Genomic DNA, 26,032 nt, shown 5'->3' on the forward strand with positions numbered 1-26,032 from the left:
GCCGATAAGGCAGCAGAAGCTGGAGCCGTGGTTGTTTACAGTGGACACTGGAGACTGTGGTAAAGACAGCGGGAGTAGCTTATTTTGCACAAAGATGAATGAGTTTGCATTATTTGTAGGAGAATGGAGGGCAAAGGGGTCCTTGATTACTAGGTATTATTCAGAGGTGTAACACCTGTTCAGCGTATCATGGGGCTTTAGTTAAAAGTGTTGGGGGTATTTGTAGAACAGACAGTGAAGAAGACAGAGGGAAGGAGAAGCCACTGACACAGTTGTGGAGGCCACACACTGCTTTCCAGTAGCATCTGCGCAGAAAGAGGTGCTGCCTGCCTAGAAAGGTGGTCCTCAGAAACATGGGCGCTGCTGGCCCCAACTGCCAGAAAACCCTCATGTTGAATATTCAGGGGCTTCTTCAAGTGATTTTAAGTGCTTCTGTTTCCTAACTCCGGTTGCTCTCTTGCAGGGGCCAGCCTACCATTAACGTGCATTTGAAGTGGGCATTGTGTGGGTCATGTGGGTGGGGACCTTCAGGACTGTAGATATGGGGACTCATTATTATCCCTGAAAGAACAGAAATAAGGGATTTGCTATTTCTAAATCCCTTTGCTTTGGCCCTCTCCCATTTTATCATGGAAAAAACCCTCAGTCATGGTAGTAATAAATGCTGTTTCCTTTTCTCCCAGGACATTCTGTATACTTGAAGCACACACTTATCTGCCTAGACACACATATAAACACTTGAGGTGGCACAATTTAGTTTCTGCTACTTAGAGCCCAAACATTACCATCTAATACAGACATACAGATAATATATTATGCAACTCTTTACCATTATAAATTGCTTCAACATGCTATTGAATCTCATCAAAATTATTAAGTTGGTATTATTTTCATTTAGCAGAAAAGAGGCTGAAGAGATCGACACTTGTTCAAATTTACACTATGTGTTGGAAGTGGAATTAGGACAAGAATCCGGGTCACTGAAGTAAACTCTAGGTCCACCAGTCTTTCTCCTCCACCATAGGATCTGTAGTGATCATTTGCAGTCAGAGATCACCTTGCAGAAAGATTCAAAGAAGCTACCGATTCACCAGTGACTCAAAGGTAAAGAATCCACTTGCAATGTAGGAGATGTGGGTTCCATCGCTGGGAAGGGAAGAGCCCCTGGAGCAGGGCATGGCAGCCCATTCCAGCATTCTTGCCTGGAGAATCCCATGGACAGAGGAACCTGGTGGGCTACAGTCCATGGAGTTGCAAAGAGTTGGACATGACTTAAGCGACTGAGCATACACCAATTCACTATCTTCATAAAACTTAACTAATGTTGATCTTTCCATGGTGTCAATTTAGAAATGTCTTTATCTTATACTTGGCCATGCACTGAACTCCTTTAAATATAGATAAAATAAAATAAGAATTGAGGTTATTGCAATAGGCATAACTCCAATTGAATCTTAGGGAAGATAGCTGGTAGTGTGGAAAATATTTTTAGTATTCATGATATGTGTACAGCAGCTTATTTCTAACGTTGTTTTGATAATGTACATGTCTTAAATTTCTACTATAGGGATTTATAGGAAATAAAATGAAATAATCTTGCTCAAATGGGTTTTAGGTCAGATTGCAAAGATGTCTTGATCTACCTGTTTGATATAGAATAATAACTATTTTTTCCTGATGAGTTTATAGTATGTTAGTTAATTAAGAACCATTTACCTAGAGATATGTTCTCTTCCTTATCAGGTACATACTGCAAACATGACCATAGATATTATGTAGCAATGGGAAATGCTTCTGCGGTTTTGGAGGTGATTCTTTTAATTTTATCTCACAGCAGTTGTACAGGGAATTGTTGATGCTCATGTTTTATTTCCTTTTGTTATAAAATCTTCACAGTTTGCAAAAATAAAAGTTACGAGCTGTGTGTCCTTTACTTCCTACTCCCTGTGAGAAAGGTTAAGATAGAGAAAGAACATTCAGTGATGGCCATTGTTGGTGGAGAAAATGATACTGGAAACTGGTAGATAAGAATGGGGAGGAAAAAAAATATTTGTCCTGATTCAGCTTAATGAGAAACAGGAATATAATAGTAGCATAGAAAAGATAAAATTTATTACTGTCTTGTTGAAAAGATGTTCAGAGTTGGCAGTCCATAGCTGGTACAGTTCTTCTATGAGAATTTCAAATATTCAGTTTTCTTCTAGTTTATTAGCCTGCCATTTTCAGAATGTAGCTTTTGTCTTTATGGTTCAAGATGGCTGCTAGGACTCCAGCCATCATATCTGTCTTCCTTTTAAAGAAGAGGAACTTTCCAGAAATTCCACACAATTCTTCTGCTCATATCTTATGGTCTACAACTTAATTGTGTGGCCAACTTAGCTACAGGATAGGCTGGGGAATATAGTATTTTTTTGTGGATGGCAATTAGCTAGAGTGAAAATTGAGAGTCTAGTATTTAAAAGGGAAGAAATGGATATTAGAAGAAAACTGCATTCTTTGACATAGGTTATTCATTTTGTTTCCCAAATACCCATGCAGACCTGTCTTCCACCTTCTTGCTACCTGGATTGCAGGTGTAGCAGTGGAACTTCAGAGCCATCTTGGACCCAGATGTAAACTTGGGAACGAAAGCCACACACCGCTGAACAGTAAGTAGGTGAGACTCAAGGCACATGAGTCCCTGGCAAGGTGGAGCTGTAGCTAGACCAGCCCTAGACTTCTGTGTAAGAGAGAAATACACATTTGTTTTGATTAAGCCATTTTTGTTAGGATTTTGATAGTTGCATCTGAGCTTACTCTTAACTGATGTAAGTATAATATAAACTTGTACAATAGCTTTTGTTTTAAGATTGTATCTTATTTTCCCTGTCAGTGCAGGTGGACTGACCATCTATCCATGATCCTGGCCCATTCTGTGCCGAATACCAGATATATAAAGGTCACTAAGATGTAGGTCTTACCTGTAGGAGCTCGCATGGCAGTGAGGGGCAAACAAACCAATGTGGTGAAAGCGCTTCAGTTGCTTCAGTGGAAAGAAATTTGTGTTCAGTAGAGTGGAGCCCAGGGATATTTGTAATATTCTCTGCTGCCATCTTTAGACTGAACAAAACCCCAAGCTCCTTATAAGTAAATTTGGGGTGTTGACTATACCATATTTTTCTTTATCATTAACATTATCATCATGTTAATCACCTATAATTATTTCTTGAACATAGAAAATTTGTTTGTTTTTTGTTTGTTTGTTTTGCTTATATTGGGAGGATGATGTTATCAGATTAAACAGTGATTTTCCCTTGAGAAGTTTTCAGGATAATTGGAGCAGACTATTTTTACTTAAAACCAAAGATAGATTGGCTACATATAACCTGCTCAAGTAGTGAGCATTTTAGGTGAGAAGAAATGTACTTTTCCTTTTAGGTTTGAGAGTAAAGCTGAATCCCTATTTTCTTGCTATTATTGGCGTTACAATGAATCACCACAGTACTTATGTGTTCCAAAGAGTTCTTAGTTGATTTCTCACTGCAACTTCTATTTTACAGATGAGAAAACTGAAGTTCATTAGCATCTAGGCAAGTCCTGACGAAGGTCGTGCCACTGGTAAACAGTGGAATCAGGATTTGAATTCAGGTCTGGACTCTTTGTATTCTGTCTGTGTGTCGGTTACAACCTTACTGTGGAGACTCAGCCGTGAAAGCAGAAGGAGGTGGAAGGTTAGCGGAAGCTGGAGAGGAAAAAAGGTGAAGATCTTTTGAAGTTTTCCTGCTCAGCCAGGAAAACATGGCTGCAGTTATCAGGTAATTGAAGTGTCAGCGTGATGCTGTCAGGAGGGCTGGATGAATTTGTTCCCATTGGCCTGTACGTGGTGGCTAAGTGAGCGGCACAATCGCAGTTTTCAGGTGAAGAAACTCTCCGGCTATCAAGGGAGTTCCTCTTTAGAAGCAACTCTATGAATATGCAAAATCAATGTCATTGAAGTCTTGCTTATGGTACTGCCTCCAATATCGTTTGATACTCACATAAAAGAGGTATTTGCCATTTGACAGGACTAAGACTGTGAGATTGTGGAGATTCTCTCCAACTCTGTTTCACAAATATCTGTAAACTCGGTTCCCCCGGTGTGTTTTCTTTTATTACAAAGTCTTTGTCACCCTGGGGCCTCCTCTGTCCTTTGACTTTTGTGAGTGACCATTCCTGCTCTTGATGAATTTGAAGTGCAGACCTAGATCATCTTCCCAATGTTGGTAACAAGGAATGCTGTTCTTGTCTTCATTTTTATCTCTAGCCTCCTTTTTTCTTTCTCTTGATTCTTATTCTTCTTCCTGTAGTGACCACGTGCCTCCAGGTAACTGCACCCCCATTTCCTGCTGCCCTCCTCCCTCTACCTAGCTACCACCCAACCTCAAAGCTCACATCCTCTAGCACAAGAAATGGTGAGTTCTATGGAAAAAGCATTCAGTGGCCCTTAGGATTGTTGGCATCTTAATCACCTGATTGCCTGCCCAGACAGTGGGGAGGAAATAACCTGAGCCCTTGTTTTCTCAGTGACCAGACAGATTTTGGTGTTGGTTAGCGGCATATGTACCTTTGATTAGCTTTCATTGCCAATACTGGGACATGCTTTTTCTAGAAGCTTGGGCCTTTCACTCGTAGGAGCTCAGCCGTAGGTGACGTACACATGTATTGAAATAGGGGGTCCTCCAGGTCATGCCTCACGTTGTAGACACTTAGAAGGAGGTGTCTTTTGTTTTTTGAGAGCTGGGAGTGTTGTTATAATATCCGTCATACTGGGAGGCAGTCAAGAAATCTTTTTGTAAAAAGTGACTGATCTTTTGCCCCCTCCTTTGGAGATATTTTTAAATGGCCCCTCTTCTTCTTGCCCTGTAGAATCTCCTTGAATCACATGAGCTTCCATTCCTACTGCTGAAAATATTTGTGTTTTTTATGTAACATGTTAAGCAATATTCCATTAAAAAGGTAATGGATGTTTATTTTAAGGAGATTAGGAAGTTTTTGTTGTTCTTGTTGTTTAGTTGCTAGGTCAAGTCTGACTCTTTGCAACCCCATGGACTATAGCCTGCCAGGCTCCTCTGTCCATGGGATTCTTCAGGCAAGAATACTGGAGTGGGTTGCCATTTCCTTCTCCAGGGTATTTTCCCAACCCAGGGATCGAACCCATGTCTCCTGCATTGCAGGTGAATTCTTTACCTCTGAGCCACCAGGGAAGCCCAGGAAGTATACAAGACCGGATAAAATAAACATTGTCCTTAATGATGATAAGACTGCCATGCTTTATCTTATTTCCTTTGTTTCAAGGGTGATAGATACTTTTTTTGGGAAATCCTACATTTGCTATCATCATTGGAGAGTACATCGTTTTTGTGAACATGTTCTGAGAAAGGGACAGGTGTCTTGATTCCCTCTAAAGTGCTGGGATCTCCCATGAGTCAGTTAATAGTAGCATTTATTCTCTTTGCTCTGTTGTCAGATGCCAGCAATTCTAGCAGTAGGCAGCTTTGGAGTCTGAGAAGTCAGTGTCCCCAGCCCAGTGTCCACACAGGATGTGGGAGGGAATATGCTAACTGATAATTGTTGAAATAGCAAAGTTTTGAATAACTTACTCTCTTGATAAATTGCAATGCATTTTAGACTGAGTCCCCTTAAAAATACTGCTCTTTAGATTCAGAAAGGGGTGGTGTCCATCTGGCCTGCAGGCATGCCTGTGAGGCCCTATTGGTGTGAACAATATCATCTTATTGTTATTATAACATACCCCTTATCATCTGGGTTGTGAGCTCGGTCAGAAGAAAGGCAGAGTTCTGCTGTGAGAGACTGCGTCTGCACAACTCACCTTGGGAGGATGGGGTTGGTGTCCTTTGGAGAGCGGCCACTGGACCTCTCTAGCTAATGGGGAGGAAGGAAGGAGGTTGATGGTGGAGAACGGGTCTACATACTTCAATCCCACCATAATCTGAATTTCTGAAGCTGAGACTCAATTGAGATTATGTATATAAATGCCATGTGGCATGAACCTATACACTATAAACTATATACACACATTGGCTATCGAGTCATAAATTTTCAAGAAAACAGAGAAGAAAGGTCTCCTTCAGAAAAAAAACAGCCGAAGTCTGTTCCTTTGATACATTTCTGACTGAAGGCAAAAGGCTGGCCCTGATTCTTTGGCATCAGCCCATTCCATAGTAAGGGTCACCCTTGTAGGCGTAGGGTTTCTTGATCTTCCTGTATAGCTTTCGTTGACCCATTTTCTCCCTTTCTGAGTTTTGCAGAATCAGCTCCTCCATAGATTTTGTGTGTGTGTGTGGAGAATGGCCTTGGTAAAAGTAGAAAACTCCTGGGGCTTTCCTGGTGGCTCAATGGTAAAAAATCTGCCTGCAATACAGGAGACCCAGGTTCGAGCCCTGGGTTGGGAAGATCCCCTGGAGGAGGGCATGGCCTGGAGAATTCCATGAACTGAGGAGCCTGGCAGGCTACAGTCCATGGGGTTGCAGAGTCAGACATGACTGAGTGACTAACACACACACATAGAGAATTCCTAGTTTCTGTACTTGAGGTAAGGACAGCTTGCTCATCCTAGAGTTCATCCTCACCCCGGAGACCCCAGTTGTCCCCCACGTCACCAGTTTGCTGCTGCAGTGATGGGATGGCTCCCCAAGTGTGAGGGTGAAGGAATCGCAGCTTGCATTCCTACAGCTTTCCTTCCATGGGCACCGGTTGATATTCTAGTTTAACTGCCCCTTGCAGTTTGCTTGTCAACCTGGAGGAGGAAGGTTGAAGGTCTTATTTTGGGGCATGTATTTTTTTTACAGTGTTTATTTTCACCTCATGGCATATGAGGAATCGTAGGAAATTAGGGTCGCACCCCCAGGCGTAGTGTAGAAGGCTGGATGGAAGAAAACTGAACTCTGAGAAGCAGCTCTGTGCTGGAGGCCGTGAATTCAGCTTGTGTGTCTGACCTGGAAGCAGAGCCTGCCTCCAGGGCGGGGCGGGGGTGGGCAGATGGGGAGCATCTGCTCATTTTGTGCGGAGCAGGGGCCCCGGACCCCCGGGTTTAGGTTGTGGGGGCGGAGACATCCTTGGGGTGCCGAGGAGATGAGGATTTATTGCCTGCTCACCCGGGGAAGGAAGCAAGCCCAGGACATGGAGTCAGCAGCAGGGAAAGGGGTGCCTCTTTCATTCCACAGTGCCTGGCCTGGTCTTATGAGGCCGGCTCTTTCTGTTCCTGCTTTGGCCTCCGCTCCCGACTGCAGACCCTCCTGTGTCTCCTTCCACTCCTCACGGATTTTCTTCCTCGGGCCTTGAGGCTTCCTTGGCGTCTGCTTGCCACATCTCCCGGGCATGCCTCCAGGCTGGCTTGCTGCTCCCTGAACCCCTTCAGTGGCGGCCCGTCTCGACTGTGACTGAGCCCACTACCCAGCTTCCTGGGAGACCCGATGTGACCAGAGGGGTCACCGCCTGGCGCTGGTTCCCTCTGGGCAGAGCTTCTGTTTGACCCCGGGGCGCTCTTCACGGGGGAGGATGGTGGAGACAGGATCCTGGGCGGTGGAGGCGGCCTTTGGGTAAGGAACTGTCTGAGGCAGGGCTCCTTCATCACAGACAGGCCTCGGGCTGTTGTACGAGGGAGACCTTTGTGTTGGGCTTTGTGTACAGGCTTTTCCTCAGCTCCTCTCCAGAGTGGAGGGTGAAGATTCAAGTTTCTGGGGGAAATCCTAGAGAGAGCTGGATGCTGGGCCAGAGGAGGGCAGAGAAAGAGGAACCCCCCCCACCCCCAACCCCGCCATATCTTTCTGTCTTTTCATGCTGTTCATGGGGTTCTGAAGCCCCAGGTCAAACAGTCCCTTGGACAGCAAAGAGATCAAACCAGTCAGTCCTAAAGGAAATCAGTCCTGAACGTTCATTGGAAGGACTGATGCTGAAGCTGAAACTCCAATACTTTGGCCACCTGATGTGAAGAGCCAACTCCTTTGAAAAGACCCTGATGCTGGGAAAGATTGAAGGCGGGAGGAGAAGGGGACAACAAAGGATGAAATGGTTGGATGGTATCGCTGACTCAATGGACATGAGTTTGACCAAGCTCTGGGAGTTGGTGATGGACAGGGCAGCCTGGTGTGCTGCAGTCCATGGGGTCACAAAGAGTCAGACATGACTGAGCGACTGAACAACAACCAACCCTGACATCTGCACCCAGATTGTGGAGTCGCCAAGAGGGATTTGAGAACACATCATGGATTCTTCATTTGTGCCTGATAATAGACTTTCCCTCTGCTCCCCTGTCTTGGGTACTTATCGTTTTGTAGGAGTGGGATTGAATAGAGGGCTCAATAGGATGCAGCCCAGAAGCAGTACGTGTAAGTGTGGGGATCACAAGCAGTGAGGCTGCCCGCCTGAACTGCCTGAACTTGCAGGGAAGGTTTTGGACATTCAGTGGCCTAAAATGGGGTGGCCGCAAGGTTATAGGAAGGTTTCCTCAACCTCTGGATGTCATGTGAAAGGCGGGGTCTGGGCGTGAGATGAGGTCAGACACCAAGGTCCAAATGGCTGGATGGGAGGAAATTCCCAGCCTTGCTAAGGCCATGAGAATGAAGGAATGAACATAAGGAAGTAAGCTGCTGGGAGATTTTGGAGACAGCGTCAGTGTTGGTCACCTGCCTCCTTTTGACTGCGATAAAAATCATGAGGCTTAAAAACCCTGACTGCTGATTTGAAAATTTACCCCATGCAGTGATTAATAATAGAAGCTTTCAGGAATGAGTAAAAAAAAAAGAGGGGGAGGGGATGACACAGACGTGCTAGGGAAACACATGAGGATAAGGTTCCCTTGTTGAAAAGGACGAGGGTTAAAACTCCTGGCAGTCTGCCTTCCCGCCAGTGGTGCTCTGAGGTCCAGATCCCTGGGTCTGTGTTACAGGCAGGCACACAGAGGCACAGGGCAGGCGAGGAGGTTTTCACGCTCCCCAGTCCCTCTTGGTATGGTTATTTACAGAAGTGTGGTGACCAGGGGCAGAAAAATGAGGCCTGGCCAATCACACAGGTCTGTCTCCAGCTCTGTGTCTGCCTGCACTCGTGGTGATCATTTGACCATTCCTCGGACAACGTCACTGTTGACAAAAAAGAAAAAAGACGTTCTGTTCAGCAGTGGCATTCCCCAAAGAGAGATGGTACTGCCTCATCTTTCCCTGTTTGCCTTTGAAGCAGCCTTTGCTCTCATTTGGAGTCTCTGGCCAGGTTAGAGCCACTTTCTAGGTCCTTGGCTTTATTAGAAATAAAGGAGCTGCCTGGGCTTCCCTGGTGGCTCAGATGGTAGAGAATCTGCCTGCAACAAGGGAGACCTGGGTTCGATCCCTGGGTCAGGAAGATCCCCTAGAGAAGGAAATGGCTACCCACTCCAGTATTCCTGCTTGGAGAACTCCATGGACAGAGCTCCATGGTCACAGAGTTGGACACAACTGGGCAACTGACACTTTAGGAGCCACCCAGCAGTTCCAATTTTAACAGAAGGATTTTAGGTGGCCCTTTGTTTATGCTGAGCATGAGGCTGAGGTGAAGGCTGTGATCTGTCCTGTTCATTGTCGTCAAGGAAGGACTGATGGGAGGGAAGGAGGGAAGGAAACTATACCAAGCATCATGCATGATACAGTGTTAGTGAAACGATCTTAAGGGTCATTGGTTTTAGCAGAGGGGATTTATAATCCAAAACAGCAAATTCTAAAATACAGCTGCACAGTCAAAACACGTGAAGAACTTGAAATACTGATGTTTGGGCCCCCGTCCCAGAGATGCTGACTTGACTGGTGTGTTAGTTTCCTGGGGCTGTCATAGCAAAGCTCCACAGACTGGATGCCTTAAACAACAGGGATTTATCGACTCACAGTTCTGCAGGCTAGAAGTCCGAGATCAAAATGCTGGCCGCCTGGGTTTCTCCTGAGGCCTCTCTCCTGGACTCCAAGACAGCCGTCTTCTCCCTGTGTCTCCATGTGGTCATCCCTGTCTGTCCATGTCTTTGCCCTGATCTCCTCTTCTTGTAATGACACCAGTTGTACTGGATGAGGGCCCATCCTAGTGACCTCATTTTACCTTGGTCATGTTTTCAAGTCCCCATATCACACCAGTTGCACTCTGAGGGACTGGGATTTAGGATTTCAGCATGTGAACCTGTGGGGCAGGCATCCCATAACAATCGGCCTGGGTGGAGCCGAGGCATCAGCACTTCAAAGTCTCCCCTAGAGACTCCACTTGCAGCCGAGGTCGAGAATCCCGGTTCCAGATGGGTCTGCCCTAGCATCCAGGAGCAGCTGTTTGGAATATCATCCCTAGACGGTTGAGTTTTTCTACATTGTGAAAGTGTTGGAAACTTGTGTGGGAAAAGGCTGTCATAAGCAGAACCGTGTAAAGAGCGTTGATATCAGACAAGGTGACCGTGGAGAGACTTTGTTAAAAGGTCTGTCACACCTTGGCAGGGGGGTGGGGTAGTGGACAGGGTAGGGGGACCTATGATTTCACAGCAAGCGTCCAACAAGCAGTGTGCTCACTGTGCTTGAGGAAAGCAGCCCCTGAGGACAGACAGCCTCTTTCACTCCACCACTGCTGCGTTTTCTGAGCTTTGTCATCTGCTGTTCGGTTTCCTGAACTGACCTAGCCCCTAGAAGGGGAGTGCCCTGTGTAAGCAGCTGGTCGTGGTTCTTGGGCCAGGAATTCAGTAGAGGCTTACATAACCCTGCAGTTGAGCTCTTGGAAAGAAATGCCTGTCTCATGCGAGCATGCTTAATGAGAGGTGAGCAATTAGCGAGAGGTCGGGGCTCCGTGCCCAGGCAGTTCTGGAGCGTGCAGTGCGTGGTGTGTGGGGGCCGAGAGTCGTGATGCGAAGCTCAGCCTGACTCAACTGCAGCTCACCCGGCTGACGACAGGCACACGCTGACGTCTCAATAGTTCATCCTGCAGCAAGAATTCTGTTTCTCTGTTGCTCTCGGCCTGCAAACTCAGTTTTGGCATTTTACAGTCTTGCTTTTTTTTTTTTTGAAGAGCATCCTTCTGTGACACTGTCTTCCCTTCCTGTTCATATCCGATGGTCATCCCGGCCAGTCGTTCACAAGTATGAGGAGCTGTTCCTCCACCTTCGTGCCCATGCACATCAGGAGGTACTCAAGTCCCCCTCTGCCCTCCTTAGTTTTCTCACTGAGGGGGACAAAGTCGACTGCTGCCTCCTCTTCCAGCTTGGGATTCATGTCAGGCACCGGTAAGTGTTTCCCTCACTTTACCGCGTTGGATCCTCACAGAGGACCGATGCGCTCTCATCTCATGTTACAGATGAGGGAATCTAGGCTTCGATAGAGAGCTGCCCAGGAATATGAGCGGTGATGGAGTTGGGTTCAAGTCTACATTATCCTGACTCCAAATCTTATATCTAGCCTTCGTGTGCATCCTGAGCCATGCGAACACATCTCTGGTGATCTCATCTAGCTACACGATGTGTGCATACTAAGTCGCTTCAGTCATGTCTGACTCTTTGTGACCCTATGGACTGTAACCCACCAGGCTCCTCTCTCCAAGGGATTCTCCAGGCAAGAATACTGGAGTGGGTTGCCATGCCCTCCTCCAGGGGATCTTTCCGATCCAGGGATTGAACCTGCGTCTTTTATGTCTCCTGCTTTGACAGGCAGGTTCTTTACCACGAGCGCCACCTGGGAAGCACCTCGTCTAGCCACATGGCTCTGAAATCCATCCATACAGTGAGTGACTCTCACTCCTACACCTCTAACCTAGACCCTCCCCTGAGTTCCAGGCTCAGGTATCTGATGGCCTCTCCACATCATCTCTGGATTTCTAGCACGCACCTCAAAGCTAGCCTGCCCCAAGCAGAGCCCCATATCGCCCTCCCTTTTCCAAAGCGTGCTTCTGCTCGGTCTCCTCTCTCTACATAGATGTGTCTCCTTTCAGTGACTCAGGCCAAAACGCGGGAGTCACCCTGACGCCTCTGCTTCTCTCCCAGCCCACATGCACGTCATCGGCAAATCCATGGGGACTAACAATATCCCGAATCCAGCTGCCTCTGCCCCCCTGCACTGTCACCGCCCTCCCACTGTCTGTCCTCATCGCCCACCTCAGAGTGACTCAGCCTCTGTCACCCTTTGCTCAAATCCCGTGGTGCCTTCCTGTCCCATTCAGGTTGTCAGTTATTAAGTTGAAAGTAAAAGTGAAAAAGTAAGTAAAAAAAGTTTCTCAGTCGTGTCTGACTCTGTGCAACGCTATGGACTGTAGCCCACCAGGCTCCTCTGTCCATGGAATTCTCCAAGCAAGAATACTGGAGTGGGTAGCCATTCCCTTCCCTGGTGGCTCAGACGGTAAAGAATCTGCCTGCAATGCAGAAGACCAGGGTTTGATCTCTGGGTTGGGAAGATCCCTTGGCGAAGGGAATTGCTACCCACTCCAGTATTCGTGCCTGGAGAATCCCCATGGACAGAGGAATTTGTCGGTTAACAAAGAGTCGGAGACAAATAAGCAACTAGCAGTAACAGGTACTAAGTTACTGCCCCTCAGCCCTGAACCCGTCCTTCTGCACTGCTGGTCAGCTGGCTCCCTGTCGGGCTCGGTCAGCAGGAGGTGCTTGAGGGAGATGGCACCCAGGAGAAGGGCGAAGGGACTTGCTCCCTCCTGTTCAGCTGTCTGTAGGTTTCCGGTCAGCTTGCATCTCCTGTGAGCAGTACCCCAGTCCTATTGCCTCAACCCGGCAGAGGCAGTTCCTTCCTGTAGCAGCAGCTAAGTCCACTTTGCCACTCATCTCGCCCTCAGGAACCCATCTGGCTGTGCTTCCTCAGGGCCATCAGAGCCAGTGGCCACGCCCCCTCTGCAGGGGCCTGGAGCCTCCGGGTTTTGATAGCTCACCTTCACTTGCCCAGCCCTCGGGGTGGAGACATCTCCCTGGACTTGCTGTCCTTTCCTCTTTCAGTTACCTGGTAAATGACAAGTTTTCCAGAATTCTAAATTTCTCCAAATTTTATCATGGGCTATATACACACTGTCCGTTATTTCCCTTGAAGTAACAGGCCCACTTCATTCATTTTGGGGGAAATATCTGCCTAATAACCAAGTCTAAGTAATCACAGTTTGTCTGATCAGTTGTTCTTTCAAATGAAAATCATGTCCCATGCAAAAATGGGGCTCAGTTCAGTTCAGTTCAGTTGCTCAGTCGTGTCCGACTCTTTGCGACCCTATGAACTGCAGCACACCAGGCCTCCCTGTCCATCACCAACTCCCAGAGTTCACCCAAACTCATGTCCATCGAGTCGGTGATGCCATCCAGCCATCTCATCCTCTGTTGTCCCCTTTTCCTCCTGCCCCCAATCCCTCCTAGCATCAGAGTCTTTTCCAATGAGTCAACTCTTCTCATGAGGTGGCCAAAGTATTGGAGTTTCAGCTTTAGCATCATTCCCTCCAAAGAACACCCAGGACTGATCTCCTTTAGAATGGACTGATTGGATCTCCTTGCAGTCCAAGGGACTCTCAAGAGTCTTCTCCAATACCACAGTTCAAAAGCATCAATCCTTTACTGCCTGCATATCCCAGACTTCAGAGCACAGGACTTACACAGAGTAAATGCTTGATAAATGTTGGTCCAGTGGATGAGTGATTGGAGTTCTAGAATCTCAGGACTTAGACAGAGGTGCCCCAGGCACAGGTGACTCCGTCCTTGTGCCTCGGGGAGGATCATAAAGAGGATGCTGACATCATAGGAAAATGAATAAGTGCTTTCTCCATGTGGGAGGGGGAGGGGGCGGAACTAGCAGTGTCTGTAGCCCCACTGTGCATGGGCTTGTGTGTATGTACTTGTGAAGAGTAAGTTATATTTCTTCTCTCTTTTCTACCAATTGCTATTGCTTGACCTGGGGAAAACAAAGCGAGAAACAACTAACAAAATTTGAGTTATGGTATCTCATTACCAAAGAAAGTACCTGCGGTCTGCTGAGTCTATTATCTCCTCTTTACCTTCCCTCTCCACTCTGGCTTTTGAACTAATAGATGTCGAGGGGCTGCCTTTCTAAAATACTATCCTGATAATTTTATGGAACATTCTAAGTGGTTTCCAGCTCCCGTGGACTTTAATTCATATCAGAAGAACCTGAGATTGTTGGTTGTTGGCTTGTTATCATCTGTGTATAGAATTATCTCCTCAAGTCTGGGTCTGCTGAGGGGCTTGCTACACTTCGCCCCAAAGGTGAGGCCTAGTTCTTAATGGGGAGCTTGGTGGGCTACAGTCTGTGGGGTCACAGAGTTGGACACAACTGAGTGATTAACACTTTGGCTTTCACTTAGCTTCTTAATTCAAGAGGGCTAACAACATTTTCAGGCCAGGAAGAGGCAAGAGAATTTCTTCACATTTAGCGGTTAGTGGAGACCCACCTTCCCAGGGTGCGAGGCTGAATCAACCCGAAATCTAGCACGTTACAGGGTACACCCTGCCTTGCCGGATCGTGGGGAAGCTCCCTGGGTCACAGTGGCACTTTACAGTTCTCACTGCCGCAGTTCATCTGTTCAGCCTTGTTTGCCTTGGATTTCAGCCACCTGGGCTTCGGAAGGTGCTGAGCTGGCCACTGATCCTGGCCCCAGCACACAGGTGTGGTTCGTGCCATGTTGAACACCAGTGGCAATTATGGTTGCTGATTGAAAAGGAAGCTGAATACACTGGCTTTCATCAGGTCAGCTTTGCTTGGCTGCATGCAGCTTTGCACTCGAGCAAATGAGGGCTGAATTCTTGGTTCAGACAGATTCTTTCAAGGTGTTGTATTTTGGGACTTAAATAACTAAGCAAGACAACCCTGTGAAGCTGGGTGCTGTCTATAGTGTCACCAAGCTTGGTGTCCTGTGAAAGGAGAGCATTAAGCACGTAAAACTTCTAATTACAAGGGCTAAGATTTTGCTCAGTTTTGGCTCCAGATATTACTTAGTTTAGAGCTGCTGTTGTTCAGTTGCTAAGTCATGTCCAACTCTTTGTGACCACATGGACTGCAGCACACCAGGCTTCCCTTTCCTCCACTATCTCCCGGAGTTTGCTCAAACTCATGTCCATTGAGTCAATAATGCCATCCCACCATCTCGTCCTCTGTCACCCTCTTCTCTTCCTACCCTCAGTGTTTCCCAGCGTTAAGGTCTTTTCCAGTGAAAAGTAGTTTAGGGCTACTGCAGCCTTAGTTTACTGTGCCATATTTGAAACAAGAAATCTGAGCTACATTTTAATTTTTGAAATATAGGATGTGTGTGGCTAGGAGGATATTGATAAGTACTCTCAGAGTACATAGCACTGTCATGGATATTCATGGGGAATCTGAAACCAAAGACTTGGTTACTGTCCTCAGAAAGCTCACAACCTATTTAGGGAAATAGAAGCTACGCTTGCATCGACATGGGCTTCCCTTGTGGTTTAGCTGGTGAAGAATCCACCTGCAATGTGGGAGACCCCGGTTTGATTCCTGGGTCAGGAAGACCCACTGGAGAAGGTATAGGCTACCCACTCCAGTATTCTTGGGCTTCCCTTGTGGCTCACCTGGTAAAGAATCCACCTGCAATGTGGGAGACCTGGGTTTGATCCCTGGATTGGGAAGATTCCCTGGACAAGGGAAAGGCTATCCACTCCAGTATTCTGGCCTGGAGATTAATGGACTGTATAATCCATGGGATGGCAAAGAGTCAGACATGACTGAGCAACTTTCACTTTCATTTTTCATAGACACAGTAAAGCAAGACTATTCATAAGCATCACAATGTGTATAGTCAGGAGTGCCGTAGGAATTCGGAGAATAAGTAGATAACCGTGGATCTGTGTTTGCTGAAAAAAGCTTCAGTGGAATTTGAAGTGGCCTGAGAAAAGAGTGTGGGTTTAGATTGATAAGAAAAGGAGAGGCCCCTCAGGCCAGGGTTGAGCAGGGGCTTGGTGGCATGAACATGTGCAGCACACACGGCGTCTGTGCAACACACACAGTGTTTCACAAGTGGATGAGCTCTCTCCGGGGGAGTCATTAGAGAGGGAGGTGAGCAGATGGGAAAGGACGGAGCGTTGGAGGACACCCAATCCAGTGGGGCAGACAGGATATGTGCACACAGAAAGATAAGTCAGACTGTTGTTTGTGCAATTAAAAATATTAAAAGATGATTCAAAGGCAGAAAGATAAGAAGTACTTGGCAACTGTACCTCGCCAGTCAGATAAGAGGTACAACCAAGACGTGCCTCAGGACTTCAGGGGAGGGTAGATGGAGGAGTGCTGAAGGGCCGTGGCCTTAGGAGAGGGAAGAGGAGGGGAGGCAGGCAGAAGAAAGGGATTATGGCAGGTGAAGCGGAGCTCAAGGGCAAGGCTGACTCTCGGAGATGTCCGACTCTTGGTGAAGAAGGAGATGGGCACTCTTGGTGAAGGACATGGGCATTTGGCCGGGATGTGGGTCTTAAGGCGAAAAGGTCTATAGCAGTTATATTGGGAAAAGGAGCCATGTGTGGATGAGGGGCAAATAGCAGGATTGCTAAGCATGTGCCAGGGTCAAACTGTGTGGAGCCCATTTTTAGCCTGGAGTGGGCCGAGCCAGGGTGCTGAGGAAGGTGGCATTTTTACGGCTAAGCACAGGGCTCCCTGGGCTCAGGTGGGTGGATTCTGAGGAATGGAGGAGGGCCTGCCGGGTTAGGAGAGCAGGGGGCAGAGGCAATCTTGCACTGATGCGGCCCTGGGGAGACCTTGTTGGCCCACAAGCAGTGGGCTGAGAGGAAGAAGTGTAAGGGAAGCTGGAAGCAAGCTATTTAAGCAGAAAGCAGCACACCCAGCATTTGATATTCCTTGGTATGAAGGAAGTTAGGTTGAATTAGGTTGTCGGCAGTAGCATGAATAACATCATGATGATGAGACAACTGACTTAGAATATCTTGGATCACACCATTCTCTAAATTTCTTTACATTTTTTTTCCATCCAAACTTATTTAACACTCGTAGCTTAATATTTCTGTTAGATTTTAGAGATTAGAAGAGCAGAGAGTGAATTTAGTTTGAAAACTCAGCTCCATCATTTTCTAACTGTGAGATTTGGGGCAACTTAACCTAATTTTCTGCTCTTGATTTTCTCATCTCTAAAATGGGAATGACAGTATGTTTCCTTGGGGCTGTTATGAGCATAAACATTAGGTTTCAGCAAGTGGGGACGCTTGTTATTTTAAAACCAGAATTTCAGAGCGTTTGTGTGTTTCAGTGCAAGTTACTCTTCAGGCCTGGCAACGCCCGCCTGCCTCTGTCCTTCCGCACGCCTTACTCTCTTGTAAACACGTCTACTTAGATTTGTGATTTGGAATGTGGAGTGCTGAGCCCAGGTAACTATAAGTCAGCCAGTGTGGGGTTTTTTTGACACATTACAAATTATGCCATGTTTAAGCACAATAAGGGAGGATGAGGGAATTAACCTGTTAGAGGAGCTGTTTGGCAAGTCCCAGCAGCCCGCACAGGCCTTTTGGGATCTTTCTCTCACACAGACGTGGATGACGCTCTCCTCCCACAGTGACTGAGTCAGGGGTCACTGTTGGCTGAGTCACGTGTCTCTTTGCCAGGAGGGAGGTGGGCAGTGCTGACAGTGAATGACGTCAGTGCCGTGGGAATCCGAGGTGCTCACGAGCCCAGCACGTGGGTCGGAACCACGCAGTCCTGCGCTGTGTTTCCAAGTATAACTCACATCTGTGGAATAGATCAGGGGAGATTAAGTGAGTCCAAGCAGGAAACAAAGTTCAAATATATTTAGAAGATATTAAGGGAAGAGAAGAACTTCTCCAAGGGGTCTGATCTCCCCTTTCACTTTTCTAGAAACCATTTTGGTTCTCTGGTTACGTCTTTTTTTTGAGGGATGTTAGCAATACTGTGTTCATTCGACCCCCGTGAGCCCTCCCTTCCAGTACTTCATGTTCTTGATGAGTTCTACTTCCTTGGCATAGACAGTCTGTAACAGTCATAGGTTTGGCCAGGGTTTTGTTCTCTCTAATTTAATTTGTCTAAAGCACAAGTGGAGACTTCATGAGCTGAGGTCAAGAAATCATACTTCATCTTTGCCTGACACATTTGCCTGTGGACCTCAGATCATTGACAAAGCAGTTGAGAGAACACAGATTAAACCATAACTGTTCTCAGGTATTTCCACTGTGTGGATCTGACAGAGAAACCTACATCTCTTGCGATGTCCCCCATTTCTTTGTTTCTATGACTCACCTCAGAAACTCCCTTACCTTAAGAAGCAACCAAAATGTGTAAATTTTTGTTACAAGTACTGTGGGCTAAAACTTTTCAGAGACAGACATTGCAAAATTGCCCCTCGGGGTAGACTTTTGGTGCTTATGTGCAGAGAGGGGTAGGAAAGGGTTGTTTATTCAAAGGTCAATATAGATGTCTGTTGCTACTTGACCTCTGGTCATCCAAATTTTCCCTCTCAGAACTTTGGAAGGAAGTTGATTCAGATAAATCCATCACTTGCTGAAATCTCAAGTCTTGTTTTCTGAAATTCAGAACCAAATAGATTGCCCTCTCTCCAAACTCATTATCCAGAGACACACTGGGCATCAGATAAATTTAGATAATGAAGGGTCTTCTCCCCGCTTCTCACTTATTAGAAGCTACTCATTTGTGTTAGAAAATTAGGGAAGCACAGGAAAGACTAGAGATAACAAAAATAACCCGCTGTCAGAGGTGTAATCGTTCTCACTAATTTCCTGATACTGGTTTATATCAAGGAGTGAGGAATACCCTTCTTTTGTCTCTTACATCTTCTCCTCATCCACCCAAGCTCAGAAACATTCAGAATCCATGAAAATCAAAACCAACCAACCAAACAAAAATCCCACAGTTTGTTGGTGGATCTGTATGTTGGCTTGGATGGCAGTATCTGACCAGCGTGTAGTATATGTGAGATCTTCCTTGTTGCTACCCTTCTGCACTTGAATCTAGGTTAGGCCCCTGGGCCTTCTGTTGGTGACCAGCTGCTTGCTGCTCTCGGCACCGAAGCTCTTGCCCGGGCACTGGAGGATAGCCTAGTAGCCTTGCTTCTCAGGGTCACATTTGTTGCCACTGTATCCTTGGAAGTCTGTGATCTAGGCTTGTCTATTTCCCTACTAATAGACAAAGATGAAAATGCCTCATTGAAATACAGTTTGAAATCTAAGCATAAAGAGAGTCAGGAATGAGAATGACGCAGAACTGATGATACACGTTGACTTACAAAAACACATTTTCCCCTAAGTGCTCAAAAAATAATCACCGCTCTGCTGCTTAGTATCCAACCGAGTGTGTGGCGGAGCGAAGCCAGACGCAGCCGGTTGACCTCCAGGCTTTCCGATGCCCCGTCGCCATAGCCCGCTTTCCTACTGCACCTACTTTCTCTCCCTGAGCTTCCCTAGCTTCATCTGCTTTGCTTTTTGGAGCAGCAGCTGTGGGCGAAGGAGCAGGATGTGGAGAACTTGGCTGGGTGGTGGGGCCATGGTGCCAAGATGGCTCTCAATCCAAGGTCTCTGCTTGTTTCCAGCCTTCTGACCACAAACGTTCATTGCGAACGTGACTCCCACCAGAGCAGCTTTGTTTGTAAATGACTCCTTCTTCTGCTTTCTGAAAAATGACATTAACTCTGACTGCTGCCCCATCCCCAGTTAAGGCTTGGGCCACTATCTGTTAGGTATCTTTAAACCTTCATCCCTTTGCTCAGTCATGTCTGACTCTTTGCGACCCCATGGACTGCAGCCCACCAGACTCCTCTGTCCATGGAATTCTCCAGGCAAGAATACTCGAGTGGGTTGCCATTTCCTACTCCAGGAGAATCTTCCTGATCCAGGGATTGAACCCAGATCTCCGGCATTGCAGGTGGACTTTTTACCATCTGAGTCACCAGGAAAGCCTGGCTATCTTTAAGGGAATTTTGAAACATCAACTCTTTGTCTGGGCCTGGAGACACAAAGCACCATATATGTGAAGGTTAAGACCCTTTCCTCTAGTTGGATGAAGCCCTGCTCCAGGTGGAAAGAGGCTTGGCTTTAGCTCCTCCTGTGCCCTTTTGCATTTCAGACTACACAGTCATCTGTGGCAGCCCAGTTAGGGCGACAGAGCGTGTAGCTGAATTTCTGACGGTGCGTAGACACCTTTCTGGAGTGGAGCTCTGAGTGCCCTGCCCACCTTCTCACCTTACCGATAGTCACTGTGCCCTCAGAGCAGAATGTTGGCTTCGTAGCCAGTCAAACAGAAGCCCAGTGAGAGAAATCAGCTACCTAGGGGACAGTACAAGCTAGCGGTCCTGCCAAGACCAGAACCCCAGTCTTTTAAACTGGTTCCGTAAGTCCCCCAGTGGGACTTGACTTAGATTTAATTTAGTTTTTAAGTCTTGGCAGACTGGATGCTATGTGTTTGTGTGGACTTGCACCATTTAAAAGGTTCTTGGAGTTGAGATCTTGCATGTAATTTGCTACATTAGCTTTGGGCAAAAATATTTGCTTTTTGATCCTTTGTGGTTAGAGTTCCTTCTCAGCATTAACCTGGCGTGTTAGCGAGCACTGGACTGTGGAGCGCAGCAAGGGGCCCAGAGTTCGGGGCAGGGGGAGTGAGGAGGGCTTATTACTCATGGCAGCTTTTCAGACTGCAGGCGCTCATGTAAGATTTTCCCAGATTGTTTGGTTGGTTGTTTATGTATTTTGGATATCACTCAGTTGAGATTAGGAAGCTGAAGCAATTCAGATGAAGCCTTTTGGATTTGGGTTTAACACTGGGAAAAACCTTCTCCTGATGCACTGAATTAAGTAAGAGCGTCACTGTGATGTTTGTCACGCAAAGGGACACTCACTCTATCATAATTGTCTCTACGCCTCAACGTTCAGCCCTCTTTGGGGGATGAAACAGGATGGGTTTTTCTAGTGAAAATTTGACTGTCTTCTTAGATTCTCCAGTGTGCTGAATACTTGAGCATCAGTGAACAGATGACCTAGTAATTAGATCTAATCACCAACCACTGTATTCTTTTGTGACAATAAACAAGGAGTAGATATTCTGCCCTGTTTCTTAGGAGGAGTAGCTGAGGCAGAGAGAAGGAAGCAACTGATTTAGTCATATGAGGAAACTCAAAACAGGAACAGGACATCCCGGGGACACCCTCTGAGGATAAACCCTGAAGCTGTACTCATTTCCAGCAGTGCTTTCTACCACCACCCTCCACCCTGCCGCTTCTCTGTCTGAAGCTAAGGCTAGCCATACTCTTGCTTTCCAGATGGTAAACTCCTTTTCCCCACTGTTACAGCACTGGGCTTACCAGGCGGTACAGTGGTAAAGAATCTGCCTGCCAGTGCAGGAGACACAGGAGACACGGGTTCGATCCCTGGGTCAGAAAGATCCCCTGGAGAAGGAAATGGCAACCTACTCCAGTATTCTTGCCTGGAAAATTCCACGGACAGAGGAGCCTGGCGGGTGTCTATAAGCCATGGGGTCGCAAAAAGTCAGACATGACTGAGCACACACACACACCATTGCTAACCTAACTGAATTTTCAATCCCAGTATACATTCACTGGGATCACACCATACGGGAGGACTAGGTTCTAAAGTCGGCATAGAAGGTGAGAAGCTATTATATTTTTAAAAATTCAGTTATAATTTGCCCATTTTCATGCAGTATACATAGTTTATAGCATTGGTATGTTTAGTGTATACGAAAACATGTATACAGTTAAAGACTATGTACGAAATATTTAATTTTTCAGCGCCAGATCCTTAAACATCAGCATTTCAGCAAGAGGCTCCGAGAGATAAGCAGGAGCAAAGATTGATTTAGGGCAGAGTAGATTCACATCTCTGCTTTCCTGTGCTCTCCAGGGCATTCACACACTGAGAGAAAGGGTGGGTAGAATCACTCGTTATTGGAAAATTTTCCCCTCGCCTGCTCTCTCTCCTTCCTGTTGCCCTGTGCGTGCCCCTCTCCTCTTTCTCACACTGCTTTTTCCCCTTGAATGGATATAGTGAATATGTACAAGTTAAACGTGCGTGTGATGTCACTTTACTGTAGGTTTCACAAATGCCAGCTATAAGTCAGTGAGTGTCACTGTGAAATATAAAAAAAAGAAAAGAAGAAAAGCTTGCGTCTTCCTAATTTTCATTAACAGAAAATCACGCTGATGGATTTTATGATTTTTGTTGGAAGGATAAGCTTATCATTGGAATATGGGTTTACTGTTAATGTTAGATCAGTAGTTTGCATGAGGATGTTATATTGTGTACGCCAATGAGATCCATGTCCTTTTGGGAAAACACAACTTGTGTTCTCTACCTGTGTGCACTGTACTGGAAAAGCAACATGATTTCTATTTGCTAGCAACTCAAAAACATTTTTGCTTCACGATAGAGAGGCTTTTAAATATCATTAAGCTTAATCAAGTTTTATAAATCCTGGTTGGGTTTCACATAACTTTAAGCCTAATTAAAACTGTAGACATTTGCTTTCTAGTTCTGCGTGTTTTTCTTTTAATGTCTTGCTAATCACCAAGATTCCATACCATCACTGGCTAGTATCTCAAGTCATAATGCAAGGTTCAGTGTTAATGATTGTGGGTGTTGGTGCCCATTGTAAACAAGTTTTAAAAAATAACCTTGAGATCTTTTCTTGGTTGACCTTTTGGAAATGAAGGCTTCACTGTTGCTCACTTGTGATGTGACTGTTGTAGAGCTTGTCAAAGCGTGAGAGCTGCGAGCTTTGCCGTTTTCTCATGGTTTGCTTGGGCTGATGTTATTGGCAGTACTTTCAACCTGTGGCTTTTTTCTGTGAATCTTTTATAATTTTTTCAATGATTTGAAGGTTAAGTTAGTTAAAGTTACATATTGTGGTGCATACAGCTGCTTAACCAGGCACAGGGAAATAGCAAAATATTCTAAAATGCTGAATGCGAACCAAAGGCTGAGGGGTAGATACCTCTCTCAATCTTTCAGGAAGCCTCACTCAATCTTGAATATTACACACTGGGTGAAAGCTCTAGGTTAATCTGGATAATACATGTTTGCTAAGCTTAATTAATTTATTCTTACATAAAGATATGTAATGATAGCCTGATGGTCTAAATTCCTGCAGGGTTCCATTACTGTTAAATCATCAAAACTGTGTACCTTCTCCATTTCTTCATGATTTAGGCTTCTGGAGAAAAATATGAAAGGAGGAGGGACAAAAGTGTTCAGATAGCATCATTTCTTCTAGAAAAATCTGAGGTGTGATTTATAATCCTTGAAAAATTCTCCTGGAGTTCTTCTGGGCAGAAGCGACTAAGTGCTGCTCTCACTAAGAGGCAAGTATGTTTTATGTGCACAAATATTCATTATTTCTATATATTAGGGTTGAAGAACTCAAACATTTACAGGAAATTAAATCCTATTTTCATTAAAACTCCCCTGTTTGGAATCTTGAAAGTGGATAGCCCTTACATTTAAATCAGAACCCACTCTATTCTGTTGACCAAAGTAGTACTAGGAAAATGTGGGAATTATCTGTTTACCAAAGTGATACCATCCTTCTCCAAGCATGCTAAACCAAATTCCAGAGCCTAGTGGATGAAATATCTGCCGTCTGTGTTAAGGCCACCAGGTTCAATTCCTGCTGGGATGGTAGTTTTTTCAATTAAATTTCCATTAACTTTTCGCCTCTGTGTCATTAGACACTAATTCTTACGTGTGGCAAAGATGAAAGCGTAAAAGGAAATATCTGATTCACGCATCATGTTGCTGACAAGTGAAATGTGACGATGACAACTTTTTAATGTGGAAGATAGGGAAGCTGACGAGAGGACAGGTCTCTTAGACTCGACACTGACCAGGGCAGAGGAGTGGTGGCAGCTGCGGCTCAGGGAGGCAATTTGAAAGATAGTGATCTCGCAGTGGGAGCATTCAGGATGATAAACGCTGGGATGTGGGGAAGAAGCCGGGTGGAGGAAACAGCCTGCAGAAAGCCTGACCCAGGGAGGAGGAAGCACCCAGAGGCACTTTGTTCAGGAGAGGAGACGGAGAATAAATATTAAGAAGAGCATGATGCTAAGAGGCACAAAGGTCATGTATTTAAACTTAAAGATGGAAAGGGATTCCAGGGCACAGATGAAGACAGTGAGAAACAGATAGACGTTAACAGCAGTTTTGCAAGAAGGGGAAAGATAAAAAGACAAAATCCAATCAAACACAACCCCAAACATGTTTGCTAATGGGCGATAGTGACAGCTGATGCTCAAAAGGGCTAGCCCAAGAAGACGTTTCAAGAAGTACCCATACTTCTTCAGGTTTTTCATGGAAATAAGAATAAATGGCTTTTAGAGTTCCATTACACAAATTTTAACCAAATGAACTTAGACACAGAATTAAAAAAAAAAAAAAAGCAAAAGAGATTAAGGGAAATTTGTTCATTATAGCTTAGTCTAGATTTACATTGGGGTGAGGGAGGTTGGATTATCTGATTTTTATGTTAATCCATGCTTTAGATGAGAATACAGAGTAAAACAAAAATGATTGTACATACACATGCCTACTTACACATGTGCACATACATATATGCATAGTCTGTGTATTTGTATATAAGAAATAGAATCAACTTTGGAATACTCATAATAATGCCTAATATTACTGAGTGCTTATTATTCCATATGCTTTTCAAACATGGTACATCTCAGTAATTTATCACAATTACTCATTAAAGAGGAACTCTATTTCTCTCTTTTTTACAGATGAGAAAACTAAGGCACGAAAGTTCAAATTCCAGTTCACAGAGTCCATCCATGATAGAACTAGGGTTGGGAACTGGGCATTCCAATTCTAGAACCCATGTTTATTACCATGATTTAGTGGAATGGCAGTTAATAATAAAAAGAATTACATCTGGAACAGGTTTAACATTTATGTTTGAATATAGCTTTGCCTGTTGTTCTGAGAATATTTACTTCAAAATAGAATAGTGGAGTCCAAATTGAAGTTAAAAGGCTAAACTGATTTGAGAGGAATTATTCTTTTCTTTTTTTAATGGCTGGAAAGAAACCACATTACTTTTTAGAAGGATGCAAAACACAATTTAAAGTAAAAGGCTTACTTCAGCAGGACTCTATTGAATTCTTGACTAAGAATTAGCTAGTGCTCAGCCCCTTGCACTGTGTGTGTGTCTGTGTCTGTGGAGTTCTGAACTCTACTTTGGAGTCAACCTTATTACTTCCATCTGTGCACTGACAGTTTGAAGGCATCTCATAACTGGTTTTGATTCCTTGGTCAGGAAGATCCTCTGGAGAAGGAAATGGCAACCCAGTCTAGTGTTCTTGCCTGGAGAATCCCATGGACAGAGGAGCCTGGCGGGCTGCAGTCCATGGGGTCACAAGAGTAGGACATGACTTAGTGACTAAACCACCACATAACTGATTTGTACACAGTTTTGCTTTTGCTTTGCCTGTATGGGCACTGACATGTTGTAGGAGCCTAGGCCCCCAAACCCTTGCATTGAGTAGGCATGCACTTGGCCCCCAGTAACAGGACATCCAGCTCACAGTAGCTTAAACAAATACGGGTTTATTTTTCTCATAGAGTAAGAGGTCTGGAGCGAAGCAGCTGCTTGTATTGGTTTCGTTGCTCAGCGTTATTAGAGTTGGCATCTCTGCATTGCTCCTAGCCTTTCCTTTGTTTTTGTGAGATGCAGTTGCAACTCTAAAACATACAAGGCAGGTAATGTGGGGAGCAGGCAGCTGCTCCATTTGCTTCAGGAAAGCAAGTCTTCCTAGAAGACCTGTGCTCTTCCCTTCCACCTCTACCCCCAAGGGACTTGGTTACGACAGGCTCATCGCTGGCTGCAAAGCAGGCTGGGAATGTATCTGGCTGCAAGGGAGAAGGTGGGTGTTGAGTATCTAATCAATGAAGTTTGCCCTCGCATCTCAATAGACCTTATAATTTAAGGAATAACCTGAATTACAGAGTTGTGTAATAGATAATCAAAAAACTTTTAAGCTCAGGCATTGTCAAATTAGACTAAACCATATA

General features: G+C 45.5%; 2 long non-coding RNA genes across 3 annotated transcripts; one reads left to right on the plus strand and one right to left on the minus strand.

Annotated features, from left to right (window-relative positions):
* The first annotated feature begins 906 nt into the window (after positions 1–906).
* Positions 907–26,032, plus strand: LOC132343649 (uncharacterized). 2 transcript variants are annotated; one of them, XR_009492582.1, is made up of 3 exons: positions 907–1,104; positions 2,539–2,648; positions 3,540–4,161. It is a non-coding gene; the product is annotated as an uncharacterized lncRNA (long non-coding RNA). The 2 variants fall into 2 exon arrangements; XR_009492583.1 differs by lacking the exon at positions 907–1,104 and adding an exon at positions 23,171–26,032 and having other exon boundaries at positions 1,822–2,648; positions 3,540–3,794.
* LOC132343648 (uncharacterized) lies at positions 8,713–13,683 on the minus strand. The gene is made up of 3 exons (XR_009492581.1): positions 13,600–13,683; positions 12,898–12,965; positions 8,713–9,116 (listed from the first exon to the last, which is right to left on the minus strand). It is a non-coding gene; the product is annotated as an uncharacterized lncRNA (long non-coding RNA).

This window comes from Bos taurus, chromosome 23, assembly GCF_002263795.3.
Source record: "Bos taurus isolate L1 Dominette 01449 registration number 42190680 breed Hereford chromosome 23, ARS-UCD2.0, whole genome shotgun sequence".
NCBI lineage: Eukaryota > Metazoa > Chordata > Mammalia > Artiodactyla > Bovidae > Bos > Bos taurus.